This window comes from Egretta garzetta, unplaced genomic scaffold (assembly GCF_000687185.1).
Source record: "Egretta garzetta isolate BGI_Z169 unplaced genomic scaffold, ASM68718v1 scaffold345, whole genome shotgun sequence".
NCBI classification, from domain to species: Eukaryota; Metazoa; Chordata; class Aves; order Pelecaniformes; family Ardeidae; genus Egretta; species Egretta garzetta.
This window is the reverse complement of record NW_009259692.1, coordinates 156,964-171,550: the sequence shown is the minus strand read 5'-3', so window position 1 is coordinate 171,550 and position 14,587 is coordinate 156,964. Positions and strand designations below refer to the sequence as shown.

At 43.7% G+C, this 14,587-nt stretch overlaps 1 protein-coding gene across 2 annotated transcripts in view; it reads left to right on the top strand.

The window, feature by feature from the left end:
• The first annotated feature begins 3,843 nt into the window (after window positions 1-3,843).
• RANBP3 (RAN binding protein 3) overlaps window positions 3,844-14,587 on the top strand; it is a 42,809-nt gene continuing 32,065 nt past the window's right edge. Inside the window, exons 1-2 of one of the 2 annotated variants that reach the window (XM_035894287.1) lie at window positions 3,848-3,899; window positions 14,046-14,249. The gene's annotated coding sequence lies outside the window, so the exon portion shown is untranslated. Of the gene's footprint in view, window positions 3,900-14,045; window positions 14,250-14,587 lie in introns of both variants that reach the window. The other variant, XM_035894285.1, reaches the window with a different exon arrangement.

Below are 14,587 nucleotides of genomic sequence, written 5' to 3'. Positions count from 1 at the left end.
CCCCACATTGTGCCGTTGCCCCCTCCCCCCTGGACCCGACCATCCAGCCAGTTCCTTCTTACGTGCTCGGGCTTTCTCAGAACACCTCTACTGAGACCGACTCAGTTAGAAAATGGACATTGTTTCTGCATCTCCAGCCCCTTGTTTTGCCTTGTTTCTATCTGCTTGTCTGGAGAAAAACCAAGTCTGTTCCACAATTAAGAACTATGTGCCGTGTCTATTCATCTCTCAGGTGAAGGAGAAGATTTCATGTTCTTCTACCTGTATTGTACCTGCAGTTTGAAGGTTAGGGTTTATTTTTTCCTTCCTTTATCCTGCTTTATTTTCCCTTTAACTTGGTGACAGTTCTGTGGACCTGACAGGTCCATGTTACTGTAGAACATCCTTCCGACACCTTGGTGGAATGGGAGCATGCTTGCTAAGTGAGAATAGTGACTGTCCACCTCTGATGTTGGCTGCTACAAATGACAGTGTCATCCTCATTTTGGAGCAGCAATTAATAACCTACGAGGCTCATCATGTAGGGGGAAAACCCAACAACTACTTGACATACACATTGCTGTTCTACAAAAATAAAACCTGTTGTAGTGATTCTTCAGTTGATAGGAAAACGTGGTTTGTGTTAAGTGCTTTCTTAGGAAAAACATTAAATACTAGAGAGCTCTTTGTCTAGTACATAAATGCATTCAAAAAACATAACTAGGAATCAGAACCTAAAGCCAAAGCCAGACATTTGAATGAGAAGTATGGCACTGGAGTTTTTTACCAAGTGAGGTAATGGGTGGTCGAGGGCAATAATTCTTTGCTCTTGATGTCTTCAATAATTAATGCATTTGATGAAAATGTTTCCCCAGACCAATAAGGCTCAGAAAAATACACAGTGTTTAATGGCGGTGGTTAGATTAGACAATCTAGTGATCCCTTCTTGCTTTGGGCTAGAGTTAGGGCAGTGTTTCCAGCATTGTGGTCCTGTTGCAGGCTTTAGAAAGGGCACGATGAACAAGTTTTGCCTGTAAGGAACATGCCTGACCAAGCACTGGTATAGTTGGTAGCCGTCAGTGTCTGCTGTCTCTCATCGTTCCTGCCGGATGCCATCACGTTGGTTGGTCTGACAGCCAGCAAGAGTAGTAGTGAGATTCCTGGATCCCAAGGAAAGGGATATTGGAGGACTGTGTTCCTCCAGCGGATAGAAACTCTCAGATATTGCACCAGTGTTATCTTTTCCACCTTGACTAACAGGACTGGTCATAGCTTGTTTTACGAGCTTCTTTTCCCAGTTTCATTTGCCATAGCTGGACACAATCTCAAATACTTGATTTTTTTTCACTCTTTTTTTTCTTTGTTTTTTCCATCCAATAATTTTTTCTTCGCAGTGAACTTTCTGCTGTTCCTGGCATCCCTGTTCTTTTTTTTTCCCAAGTACTCAGTTTTCCATCACCAGACTCAAGCTCCTATTTTGTCCCATTCCTTTGCATAACCTTCTTTGGCTCCCTATTTGGGTATTTTGCCAGCCATCCCATGTTTCTTCTGCACTTTGCACTGTCGTTGGATCTGCTTTTATTTATTGTTTGCTTTCTTTTCTCTCAATACTTCAATCCCTTATTAAGCACTAAATAAACAAGTAGTTCTTTTCTGTTCAGTCCTCTTTGGTATCTGTGGAATTTGGTACAGGAGTCTCTTGTATGTTGTGCATTACGCAATCAAGTCCCACTTTTGGGCAGATCTTCAATAGGGAAAACCACTAATACAGCATTTTATTGACTGGTTCGGTAGTCTTGGCCAAGTAGTCTGGTAGAATGCGTGCTACTTGTTGTAATTATAGCATTGATGAATACTAAAGTTTACCAAACGTGATATAAAGAAACGAACATCACGTTGAAGTAAGGGGTTAAAAGCTTGGACCTTACCTGAGTGGAGCCTCCCGTGGGCAGGTTATACCCAGTCCAAGGGAATCAAAGGGGATCCCTGTCTTGTTTCAACGAAGTGTTTGGGGACAGGCATAGCAGTTAAGTCTTTGCTGATGACCTTCGTTAGTAGATGATTTTTCATTTTTTAAATAGATTGTCTGCCTTGCTCTCATTAACAAACATTTTTAAGATTCAGCAGTGTTGGATGGGTAGAAGAACTTAAAAAAAAAAGATAAAAGAGCAGGCAAAATGCAGTAGTAAGGAGCTTTATTTCATGATTAGTTTTACCTTCTGTAGAACAAGTTACGCCAGTCTTGCAAAGTCAGTCTTGTGGTGTTTTTACTGGGTTATCCCTCTGAGGGGGCGTTGTGGGGTTGGACTAGATGATCTCTAGGGGTCCCTTCTAACCCAAACCATTCTATGATTCTATGAGTTAGACCCACAGAAGAGTGGAAAGAGGCTTTTCCACCCTTACAAACAAATGCACAGAGTTCTTGGAATAACTTTCATAATTTTGATGTGTTGTCAAGTAGAGTTTCACTTTTTCAGCTAAACTGATCTAATAGGCAGAGCTTCCCAAACAGACAATCTCATCCCCTTTTCCTTATCTGCTGACCCGAGTGCTTTAGTGATGCTGTGACTGATTTATGGAGCATTTTGTGATACTGTTGGGTTGTTTTTTTTTTTTGGAATACTGTTGGGGTTGTTTTAAGGCGCAAGGTAATTCTTCTTGATGGCTTTATATTTTTTTTATGGTAGCCTTTCAAGTTCTAAAAGTTTTAACAATTTTAATTTTCTCAGATGTCTAGTCATGTTTGTAAGATTGAATAATTGCAAAGGTGGAACTTTTGAAAACAAACTAGCCAAAGTACAGCCCTCCCCCAAATCGTGGTGTTTCACAGCAGTCTCGCTCTGCAGACAGACTTCAACATTGCGCTCATCTTCAGCCCTACAGACGTACAGGAGGGTTGCTGATCGCATAGTGTATGTGCAGTTTCTCTTTAATTATAACTCATGCACAAGGTGTATCAGTTTGTTAAACTCTCAGGAAAGCTCACTTCTGCTTTATCTGCCCCCTAACCCCCTTTTTTTTTTGTGGTCATTAAGGACATTGAGGTAGTTTTGAGGTCATTAAGGATGATGGAAAACACACTCATTCTAGAAATTCGTTCTGTTCTTGAAGACTAAAGGTTGGGACATGGTTTAGTGGTGGGATGGCAGGGTTAGGGTAATGGTTGGACTTGATCTTAAAGGGCTTTTCCAACCTAAACAGTTCAATGATTTGATGATGTGCTTATTTAGAAAAAAACGTCCTCCTAATATTTGAATCAGAATTTCAAGTGGAAAGCAGACATACTCTTAAATTATGCAGACGAGAGTGGTTCCTCTGTAATAACGTGCATGGAATCTTTGGCTTCAATTGTAGACCTCCAAATGTTGAAGATTTAGGACCTTTCTGAAGGTTTTAATGATGATGAAATACAAATATAATCGTGTCACGAGTTAGGTGACCTTTAAGAAAGGGGTGTGTGGGTGTGTACAGCAAACCTCCCTGTGCATTAATGCATTACTATGGGGAAGGAAGAGCTGCTGCCTGCAAAACTTACATGTGTTCAAAAAGGAACTGCAGCAAAGGGCCTCTTCCTCCTGATGTACCTATGTATGGTAAAAGTACTGGTTTGAAATGGATCCGGAGGGAAAAGGCAAATAGCTTTCAGGTATCAGTTGTACTGTTATTCTTAAAATACTTTTTTTTTCCGTCTGAAGATCAAGTTCTTATGATCACATGTCACCAGGAACCAGTAGAAACAATTTGCGTAACTGAGATTTAACTGCTTTAGGGATTCATTGTTGGTAAAAGCATCATAGAACATAACGTTTTGATATTAGTCAGTATTGAATGTGGTTGGAAAAACAATGATTTCTCTCTTTACAGAAAAACCTGCCATTGCTCCACCGGTCTTTGTATTTCAGAAGGATAAAGCACAGAAGGTAAGGAGATGTTGATACACGGTTTTTTGTCTGTTTTTGTTCTGTAGCCTGACTCATTCCACCATGAGCAACCCTTTGTCTATATTGTTTTGAAGTTGCAGATGGGGAATAGAGCATTAACATTATTAATGGGCATAGGGTGAAGAGGTACTGGAGGGCTAAAAGTGGGAAGATGTATGAAGGTGGCATGAAATGGGTAGCTCTTCAGACAGCAGATGGACCAAATCTGGGAGAAAAAGGGTCTTCAGAGCTGTATTTGAAAGGAACAGGTAGCAAAGGAGTGCTGACAGTTGCATGAGAAAACTATAAAATTTCTTTTTCTGATAGTAGAGTTAAGGCAAAGCAGAGAAAACCATGGTCTGGATTATTGCTTTTCACCTCAGTATGTTTAAACGTATCTCGTATCTTTGGTTAGTCAGCTGTGAAGTGTCTGATTACCTTGGAAAATGGTAATCCTGTTCCCTCACCTGTCCCTCTACCCCTGCCATGTGCTCCTGTCCCCTGCCTTGGGGTCTGCGGTAGCAGTTACGCAGCGTGGAGGTAAGTTGGAGCTGTGCCGTAACCTGCTGGAAGGTGTTCTGTGGGTGAGCTTGTGTTGAACCAGGAGGCTGATACAACTCATCCTGGGCCTGAGTAGAGCTCAGGAGAGAAATGAGAGTTGAGGGAAGGAGCAGGACCTTCCCTTTAGCAGAAATTGTTATTAAATTGAAATGGATGTAATGGAAAACCATGGCCATGTGGACCAAGTGCAGTATAGTTTGCATTCCTTCTCACTCAGGCACACAAAATACTATGGATGAGTGCTAGGGTGTAGTTTTCCTTGCACTTTTTTTTCCAAACAGCCTTCCAGTTTCTTATATTGTGAAAATATTTTTAGTAAAAGAAATTGATTAGCATTTCAATATACTGTGGTGTTTAATTCTGCCTTGTTAATAGAAAAGCTGCTAACATTTGGGGGGGGGGAATCAAGGTTACCCTTGTTTCAGCTGAAGCTGGTGGGAACTGAGAGAAGTGTACTCATGTACACATGATTCACTTTTTTGAATAACTGAATTGTTTTTATCTGTGCAATCAGAAAATCTTACCAAATGTTTGAATAGAAATACTGAACCATTTTGCAGTTGGTAGCTTTTCTTTGGTGTGGAACAAGTACCAGACTTGAGCTTTCTCACGGGTTTAGTAGGCATAGTCCTCAGCAGGAGCTTGAAATCTTTTGTCAGTGTGGAAAGGATTTAAATCTGTTCTTCTAATACTAGCTAATCAAATTAAATATATCTTAGAGTAAATCTCTTAGAAATGTGCCTTCCAATTACATTCTTTACAGTGACCGTATACATGTACTTTGGAACAAAGGCAGCGCTAGTGTTTGTGCTATCAGTTTGGCTCCTGTTGTTTCCTTCTAGGGAACAGCTCCCAGTCTAAGCTGTTGCTTAGGTGGTTCCTGAAGTCCCTTCTGAGTTGCACCGTGGTGAGTTTTCTCCCCAGGTGTCCTTTAATCTGGCAGCGCTTCCACAGTTAGTCTGGAGGCAGTGATCATAGCAACGGGCAACCCAGGCAGAGCAACGTGGTCCTGTGTCCTTTCTTAGCTGGCCTGGCCCTTCTGTGCTGAGCTGGCAGGGTCTCGTGCTCTCAAGTTCCTTCACGTTGTCCTTTCTGGTTCCGCACAGGGTGCCTACCTCCAGTGGCCTGCACACAGCGCATGCCTTCAGTATTAGGCTGTGCAAGCTCCTGTGTGGGGCTGTTGTGTTGGGTTGAACTTGGCTGGACACCAGGTACCCACCAAAGCCGTGCTCTTGCTCCCCGCAGGATGGGCGGGGAGAAAATGAGATGGAAAAGAAAAAAACCTCATGGGTCAAGATAAAGGCAGTTTAATAAAAACCAAAAGCAAAGGCCATGTGTGGTAGCAAAAGCAAACCAAGGCCAGGTTGGATGGGGCTCTGAGCAGCCTGATCTAGTTAGCGGTGTCCCTGCTCCTGTGAGGGGGTTGGACTAGATGACCTCTAGGGGTCCCTTCCAACCCAAAACATTCTATGATTCTATGAAGATTTTATTCTCTACTTCCCATCACCAGGTGATGTCCAGCCACTTCCTGGGAAGCAGGGCTTCAGTATGCATAGCCATTGCTCCGGATGACAAAACGTCATAAAAAATTAATGCCCACCCTTCCTCCCCCTTCCCTTAGCTTTTATATCTGAGCTGATGTCATATGGTATGGAATATCCCTTTGGTTGGTTTGGGTCAGGGGTCTTGGCTATGTCCCCTCCCAAGATCTTGCCCCTTTCCCAGTCCTCTGGTGGTGGGGGGAATGTTGGAGACACAGCCTTGATGCTGTGTGAGCGTTGCTCAGCAGTAGCCAAAACACCAGCGGGTTATCAGCACCTTTCTGCATGCCAACAGAAAGCACAGCACTTGAGGGCTGCCAGGAGGAAAACTAACTCCATCTTAGCCTGACCCAATACAGCTGTGGGACAGATCTGCACTCTGTTGCAAGAAAATACTTGTAAAAAATATTAACTAAAGGCTTAATGTCTCTTTTGGGATGGCAGAGAGGATTCAGGGCTCCAGGGAGAGGGATTTGTGATTCAGTCTTCCCAGCTGCCTCTGAGGATGCTGAGGACTGGTGATGCTGAGTGGGCAGCTGTGTGCAGGACGGTGTCTGCTGGGGCATCGCCAGAAAACCTCTCGGGTGGGATGGAGGGACCATGTGTGATGAGGCCTGTGGGCAAGCCAAGCCTCTGGAAGGCAGAGGGCTTAGAAATGAGTTGGGAATTGGTGTAAATACTGCGTGGTATTGGTGCTGGAGAGGGGGTAGCCCTGGTCAGTATGGGTGTGGAATAGGTCTGGTTTGGTGGGGAGCAGGGCTTGTTTCTTGAAGCAGACCATGACGAGTCTACCTGGGGCATCTTGTGTAATGTATGGAGATGAGCGGTTTTCTTAAAACGGGAATGTGCGTGGTTAACAATCTTTTTCATAGCTTATACTGTGTGTATTTGGGACTGGAGAAAAAGAGTGAAGGAAGCATCAGTGCTGTGCTTCTGGCCATTTTACTAAATAAAGGGCCAAAGCCTGCTTGTTGCTTGTGCCAGGAGCTGCTTTTTGTAGTGTTGCTACAATAGTAATGGAGTCAGAATACGGTGCTGTCAGCCAAAAGTAACAGTCACTTAATACATGCTGTATGTACCAGAGCCTAGCATTCAGGCCTGCTGAGTGTCCCTTTAATCAACTTAAGAGAAGGTGGCTGGGGTTACAAACTGGTTGACACCTTTCACTGTGCTTTTTGGAAAGACTAAACAGCTCTGTGTTACGGTTAACACCATTACTGTTTCCGTACAAGGTGTCTGGGCAAGTGCATTGCCTGCTGCAAAAGATTATCCTTATTAAAGTTAACAGGGAAAAATCTATTAACAGAAGAGTTTTTCCTAGAGCGACGTGGTGAAGAAAATGCAAAAGTAACTTCAAAATAGTTGACAACACACTTCTAAAATAATTTCATGATGTAAATTACAATTTTAATTTAGCAAAATGTCTGTCTAGTCAAGTTGGCTTTCTTCTGGAGCTGTAAGCAGAGCGTTCACGGAGGCTTTTCAGCGCCAGCACAGCAATCTGACAGTGAGCTGAGGGTGAGGAGAAGGCATTGCATTGTGTATTCAGTTAGCTGTCCATGATGATGGCTTAGATGTTTGCCTCGTGCTCTTCCACATCAAAGAGGACACCCCTGAGCAGAGCTGTTTTGTCACGGTGTCTCCAGGCCCTCTCAGTTTAGAGCCGGCTTGATATTGTTCAGTGGTCTTAACTGACTTTCCTGGAGCTAATACTGTCTACTATCAAGCTAAAGAACATCATTTTTCTAGAAATCTGTACTCAAGTTTGTGCTTATAAGGTGTCAGACATCTATTTCTCCATTAGAAGCTGCAAAATATTCAGCATGTTGCAGGACAAAATGCATACTAGTCTAGAAAATAATTTTTTAACTGGTTCTTCCAACTAAAGTCTCATACAGTTTAATAAAACATCAGAACCTGCGCTTTGTCGTGTTTATTTAGAGGGGACAAAAAGCGCATGATGTTCAGAATGCTGCCTCTTAATTTTACTTTTAGTAAGGAGGTTCTGGTTGTTTTCTTTCATGGACAGAAAGAGACGATTAGTCTGTCCTGATTTTCATGATAGGTACCAATTAATGGTGGATGTAAAGTTGACTGTGTCCCCATTTGTTGAGTAAGTTTCCATTTTCATTATTTTCATATCTCCTGAACTCTGAGAGCTATTTTTACAACGTGTGAAATATAGTTCTTGCAAATACCTGAATGATCCAAATATCTTCCTTGTTTATAAACTGCTTTTCATTTTTCTGACAAGCGGAGCTTCTCGTGCTGACACTGCTTGGAAAATTGCATCAGCTTAGGAAGATCTGAAAGCAACATAAAGTCCTAACCTTGCTATGTTAAGCATTGAGTATTACTGTGACTCCATTATCTATTCCAATAACTTACATGTGAATTATACTGTGCTTTCCATAGCCCTTTTTGAATTAAAGATTTCAATTCATATGTACAACTTTTTCTGCGATTAATTTTTGTCACTTGTTAGACTTGTGTTTCTGCTCAGAAACTAATTTTAACTTCTGCCGTAAAACCATTTCATGATGGTTTCTGGCCATGGGTTACTTGAAGTCATTTTATGAAGTTAAATTTTAACATGCATTTCTGAGGTCAAAGTATTCTGAAGTCTTTCTTGCATTTACACATTTTTAAGTAGGTATAATAGCTCAAACAGATTTAACCAGTAGTGTTGTAAAGAAACAATTTGTCTAAAAATGCTTTTAAAGTGGCATCCTTTGGCCTGCAAGTGTGAGCTGTGGTGGTCTTCCAGTCATTACTGACTCATGAATATGAGCCAGGAGTGTGCCCAGGTGGCCAAGAGGGCCAGCGGCATCCTGGCTTGGATGAGGAGTGGTGTGGCCAGCAGGAGCAGGGCAGGGAGCGTGCCCCTGTGCTGGGCACTGGGGGGGCCGCCCCTCGAGTGCTGGGGTCAGGGTTGGGCCCCTCCCTCCCCGAAGGACCTGGGGGGGCTGGAGCGTGTCCAGAGAAGGGCAGCGGAGCTGGGGAGGGGTCTGGAGCCCCAGGCTGCTGGGGAGCGGCTGGGGGAGCTGGGGGGGTTCAGCCTGGAGCAGAGGGCTGTCAGGGGCTGGAAGGGGCTGCCCAGGGAAGGGGTCGAGTCCCCAGCCCTGGGGGGATTTAACAGCCGGGCAGAGGCGGTGCTGAGGGCTGTCTTGTTACATAACTAATTTGGCTGGTGTACTGCTTTCTATAGGTGAATTGGTAGTGGCGAGCTTTAAGGAGGGCTCTGAAGGAAGATAAGTTACATGATATTTGGGTCACGTCTCATACCAAAGTGGTGCTGCAAAAGGATGCAAAGAGTTTAAGGGGTAACTGGCACCTGGGTCTTGAAGGTCAAGGGTTAGTTCTGGAGTGGACAGGGATTTACACCCTTAAGTTGTTAGTTAGGACCCTGGTGACAGATCTGTGGAGCTTTAAAAATAGATGTGGAGTTGTGAAAGTGATTTAAGTCATTAGAAAGATGGCATTCCCCTGTAGTTGGGAGAGCAGGCAATACGAAAAGTAGGAGTTGGTTTGATGTAGTGTGATTTGGAAATGCCTGGCTTTGGGTGATTTGAGGAGGGGGATGCTTAGAAAGATGTTGTTTGTGCTGTGGGCATGACGTGTAGGTTCAGGATGGTGGCAGAGAGAACTATGGAGGCAGTTACTTGTGTTGGGAGAGGCAGCAATATCTCCTTTCCCAAGCTCTCGTAGCATTGTTAGCAGAGATGCCAAGAGGTTTTGCTAGTTGAACCGTGCTGTAAGTCAGTGGTATACTTAGGGGGTTGAAATGAGTGCTGAAGAGTTCATAGTTGTGACTATTGCTGCGCTGCTGCGCTTAGAAGAACAATCAGAAATGTATTTGGAGAGGGTGGTGGTGCAAGGCAAAGCTTGGAGGAACACAGGGAGGCTGCTGGTGTCAGAGGCTGCTGAGAATACCAGCAAGAGTTGTCCTCAGCTCTAAGCAGGTAAAGGTTGTGAAAAGATAACCCAGAATAGTCTCCTTGGGCCATTGGATACAGGTGCTAGTTTGGGGAAAATGAGGAAAGGAGGCCTAAATAGCACAACTTAGCATTGGGAGGAAAAGCTGAGCCAGGAGTGTTTGTGCCAGCCTTCATAAAAAAGGAATTTTATTTCCTTGCCTGTATTTGGTGGGTTTAGTATCATGTTAATCTTAGCTTTTGTGTATTTCTTCATGTCTTTCCTTATTTCCTGCAATGCAGAAGCAGCCAAATCTCCAAGCAGGCTGTTACGTATTTAGTCAAGCTGTGTTGGTTTTGTGTTTTAATAAAATAGAGATTGTTTGATCTGGCTGAGCAAGATGAGGTTGTGTAGGTGGCTTCCTAACTTTATTAATCTCTCCACTGATCCTTGCCTTAGTATTTGAGAGAGGAACAGACTTCTGCCAAGTTCTCCCTAGAGCTGTACTTACAGGAACGTTGCCTCTAGAACAGAGGAGGCTCAAGGAGACCCCAGTTGTCACAGACAAAACATTACAGCAGGAAGGAAGAGCATGAACTGTTCTTCACCAGCTCCAAAGAACTTTGAACAAGGGCCTGGATCAGAATTTATGAAGAGATTAGAAAACGCTTTCAGTAGTAAGCGTGGCTGAAGACTAACACGAATGAGCTTGCTGTTTCTCTGGTATGTGCTTTTTTGAGAACAGCTGTAGAAACCTCTGTCTGGAGCAGTTTTGGTTTGACAAATCCTTGAGGCCTTTGCTGGTTTTTGTCTTCCATGTCTTAAACCACATCTATTCACAAAATTCTGAAACTTGCAGTAGTTTTTGATTCATTTAATATCTTGGTATTTTTTAAATATAATTTTATGTATCGGCCTGGCCAAGAAATTCTCATCTTGGCATCAGATTTTTCTGCATAGAAGGGGTGATTGGCAATAATTGTCATTTTTGGTTTGTCTCTTTTCTGAGTCTTGGAGCACATATTCCAGTTTTGCTCAGGACAAAAATCAGATTTAAGCAGAAGCTTACCTTGCTTATTTCACTTCTTAAAATACTTGCCACATATTATAAGAATTACTAAAATCTGATGTACGTGTGCTTAACCCACTTTGGAATGTTCTACACTATTGATACGAGTTACTTGCAAAATTATTTATTGTCTCTTCCAGTTTTAAGTATATAGCATGAGTGTGCACTGAATGTTCTTGCATCACTGGCAATTTTATGATCTGTAGGTAGAAGTCAGTGTAAATTGCTGGTAAGGCTCCTTTTTTTTTTTCTTTGAATTTCTCCAACCGCTTGCTGAATCCAAGCATGCGAAGCTGCTGCCGGCCGCGTGATCCTCTGACAAGGGGCTCAGCAGGATGGGCTTTCTGTCTCCTTCAGTTTTGTGTTGCTTTTTTGAACCTGTTGTAGCCTAGTTTAATTTCATGCCTTCCAGCTCTTGCTCTGGGGGAGTCACTGTGTTGCCATCTTATGCCACTCATGATTTTGTGGTTATATTCCTTCTTCTCCCTCCAAATTCTGTGTATTATGGCTGAAGAACAATAAGGTATTTAGCTATTTTTATGTGGAAACACTTCTGTACCCTGTTCCTATGCATTACTTTGCTTCTTAAGGATGCTGAATCTTCTTAGTTGTCTTCAGCCTCGGTCTGTCTACAGCTTCCTAATCATTCCCTGTTGCCTCCAGATCCCTGGCGATGCTTAGCTCATCCCGAGGTTCACTCTGGCTGTTGATAAGGATGGTCTCCCTGTCTCCCCATCCCCATTTCCTAGTACTGTTCTGGTTATAGCTTTCAGCACTTGCCCTGCTGTGGTTTTTAGGGTCCTGTCTCCCCCCGCCCCAGTTCTTCAAAGGCTGTGTGAGTAATGGCAGGGTTGTCTCCATCAGTTGGAGGCTGCATAACGGCGGGGTTGTCTCCATCCGTACAGCAGTTGGGCTGGGTCTGGGTTCTGTTCAGCCCCACTGCAGCCATCTCTTCTGGACTGGTCTGGCTCTCCAGACCACTGGATGAGTGGGGAAGTCTTCCAGCTAGGAAGCCAAGCAAAGTTGGTTATGCTGCCGGTTCTCTTCTGATCACCCAGCTGAAAGCTTGCAGATTCTGATAACAACAGAGGTTTGAATGTTGAAACTGTTCTGCATGTCTCCTGAAAACTAGAAACCTGGCTGGATCAGCGAGACCCACATTCCCTCCCTTGCAGAGGGTGAGCTGCTGCTGTATTCATGGCCCGGCTCTGCTTGGTGCAGATGAACCACCTCTGGCCCCGCAGATGGCCGGGGAAGGTCTGGCAGGCTTGAAGAGGCATGGGGGAGAGGTTTGTGTTGTGAGGTACATGGGGAGGATTTGGGGTACAAAAAAAAAATCAGATCTTCAGTGCTGCTCCTTGCGTAACTGCAGTTGTGGTTAGTGTGATGCAGGTAACTCGTGACTTAATTCTTGCACTTTTTTTATGGCTGTCTCCCCTTGGAGGGGAAGAAAACGGTTTGAGTGATGTTTGGAAAGCTGTTAATTGTGAAAGTGAGGCTTAGTATAAAAAAGGGACTAGGAGTAATGGGTATGAAATGTCAAGTGGAGGACTGAGGTGTTTATCCCTTGTTTTTATTTACGAATAACACATGTATGTTGTAAGTGCTGTGGCCAGTTCCAGGTAGCCTTTTCATGCTGTTCTTCTGAGCCGAAGAGGTAAGAGTAGCAGAGTGCTAGGCTTGGTTTAACTTTTGGCAACAAACAAAATCTTTCTTTAACTCTTCTTTCTCATTCTGTGGGATTTTAAGTTCGTGTTTGGGGCTGTTAGTAACAGCTTCACATTCAAGCCAGATAATTTTGAAAATACAAAAATCCAGCACCTCCAGCTTTACCTGACATAGCGTTATCCCCATTAAATATATTTTTGACTTCGTTCAGCCTTAATGATAGTAATTTCTTGGAAGATTAAGACTTGAGTAACTTCACTGAACTGAACCCGCTGATAAAATTGCATGTATTGCTGTCTTCTAATGATTGCTGCTGTTTGAGCACAGGCCAAGTCATAGCTGAAGAACTCTGGGCCTTTATTTAAAAGCTGCTGTTTATTTCTGAGATTGCTGTTTACTCTGTTTTGCATGGGCCTGGGCAATGATGAGCATTTTCAGTCTCTCTTCATTCTACTGAATGCTTTCTGAGAGCAAGCTGAGGTTACGTGCTTCCTAGTGACACCTTCGCCTAACTGCTTCATTCTCCAGATCCTTCACCTAAGACACCAGGAGGCTTGGCCCACAGGTTGCAGCTGGGAGAATGTCCTTGGCCTGCATGTTATCCATGGACTAAATGTAGTCCTTTATCACAATACAGTTGTTCAGGCTCAAAGCCTGTAACTCTTTCATCCTTCAGATGTGTGCAGAATACGGTAACGCTTAATTTTTGTTCTGCAAGTGGGGACCTGAAGCATTAAATGATGTGAAGAAATGTAAAGAGTCTGTGGCAGAAGCTCAGCAAATATCAAATCCCGTTAGTGTGCACTAATTATCCTGTCAGTCCCCTCCTTGAAATAGATATGCAAACTTTTTAATTTACGAAAGAAAACATTGCTGTTGCTTCTCCAATAATTCACCATCAGATGAATATGAAAGGATTGTGTCTGTGTGAACGTTATAATAATGAATTTCTGTGGAGAATTTTATACCCCACCTCCCTCAGATGTGGTCTGAGGAAGCAGTTACTTACATAAAAATTAAACAGGCAATTACTGTCTGAATGGGGGGGTAAAAGCAATTAGCTGTCCTTTAGGCCGTGAGAGAAGGAGGAGTTAAAACCCCAACAACCCCATGGCTCTTTTGCTGGGGACACTGACAATTTTTAGTTAACTTTCAAAAAAGTGCTTTTGTTCCAACTGATGGTTTTTATGGGAGGGGAAGCCAATTCAGTCAGCAGGTTCTGTGACCTGGTTTATGCGTGTTCTAACTGGTGTCTCCGCAGCAAGCAATTCCTTCTGCCATGCTGTGAAGGCAGTGGAATTTAAAAAGGGATTAGCAGATCCTCTCGCTAGGGCGACTGCTCTCTCATGTTGCAGCCTTGCATTGAAGGGACGTTGTCTTTTTTGCTCCCAGTCCCCTGCAGAGCAAAAAGGTTTGTCGGATTCAGGCGAGGACCCCCAGGGAGAGGTTGAGCCCCCCCGCCATGGTCTGGGTGGCAAAGAACCAGCTGGTGAGCGCGACTCTGAGCACCCTGCTCCCGCTGTTGCCTCAGTCAGTGCTACCCTGAGTCCCGCTTCTGAAGCCCAGCTTGCTCCTATTCAACAAGAACTGGCAGGGGTAAGTGTGAACCTACCAAGTACTTCTGCTGCTGAGGGGATGAAAGGGAAAAGTCCCTTCGAGGAGGACTCTGTTACTGTTAACATGAGGTAGTGCAGCTACCTGTCTGGTTCTTTGATCGCAAGTGTTGGTCCCCTCTAAGCTCCTGTTTCAATTAGTAGAAATGAAACTTGTTTGGGACAACCTAGTGGGTGCAATTATAAAAGACATCAAGTATTAACTTCTAAATTGAGGGTGTAAACTGCGTTTGCTAAGGGTAAGAGCTCTTCTAAATGAGTGAGAAAGTGGGTATATATGAGGGATTTGCTGCAAGCAGGGAGAGGAGGATTGGTTATTCC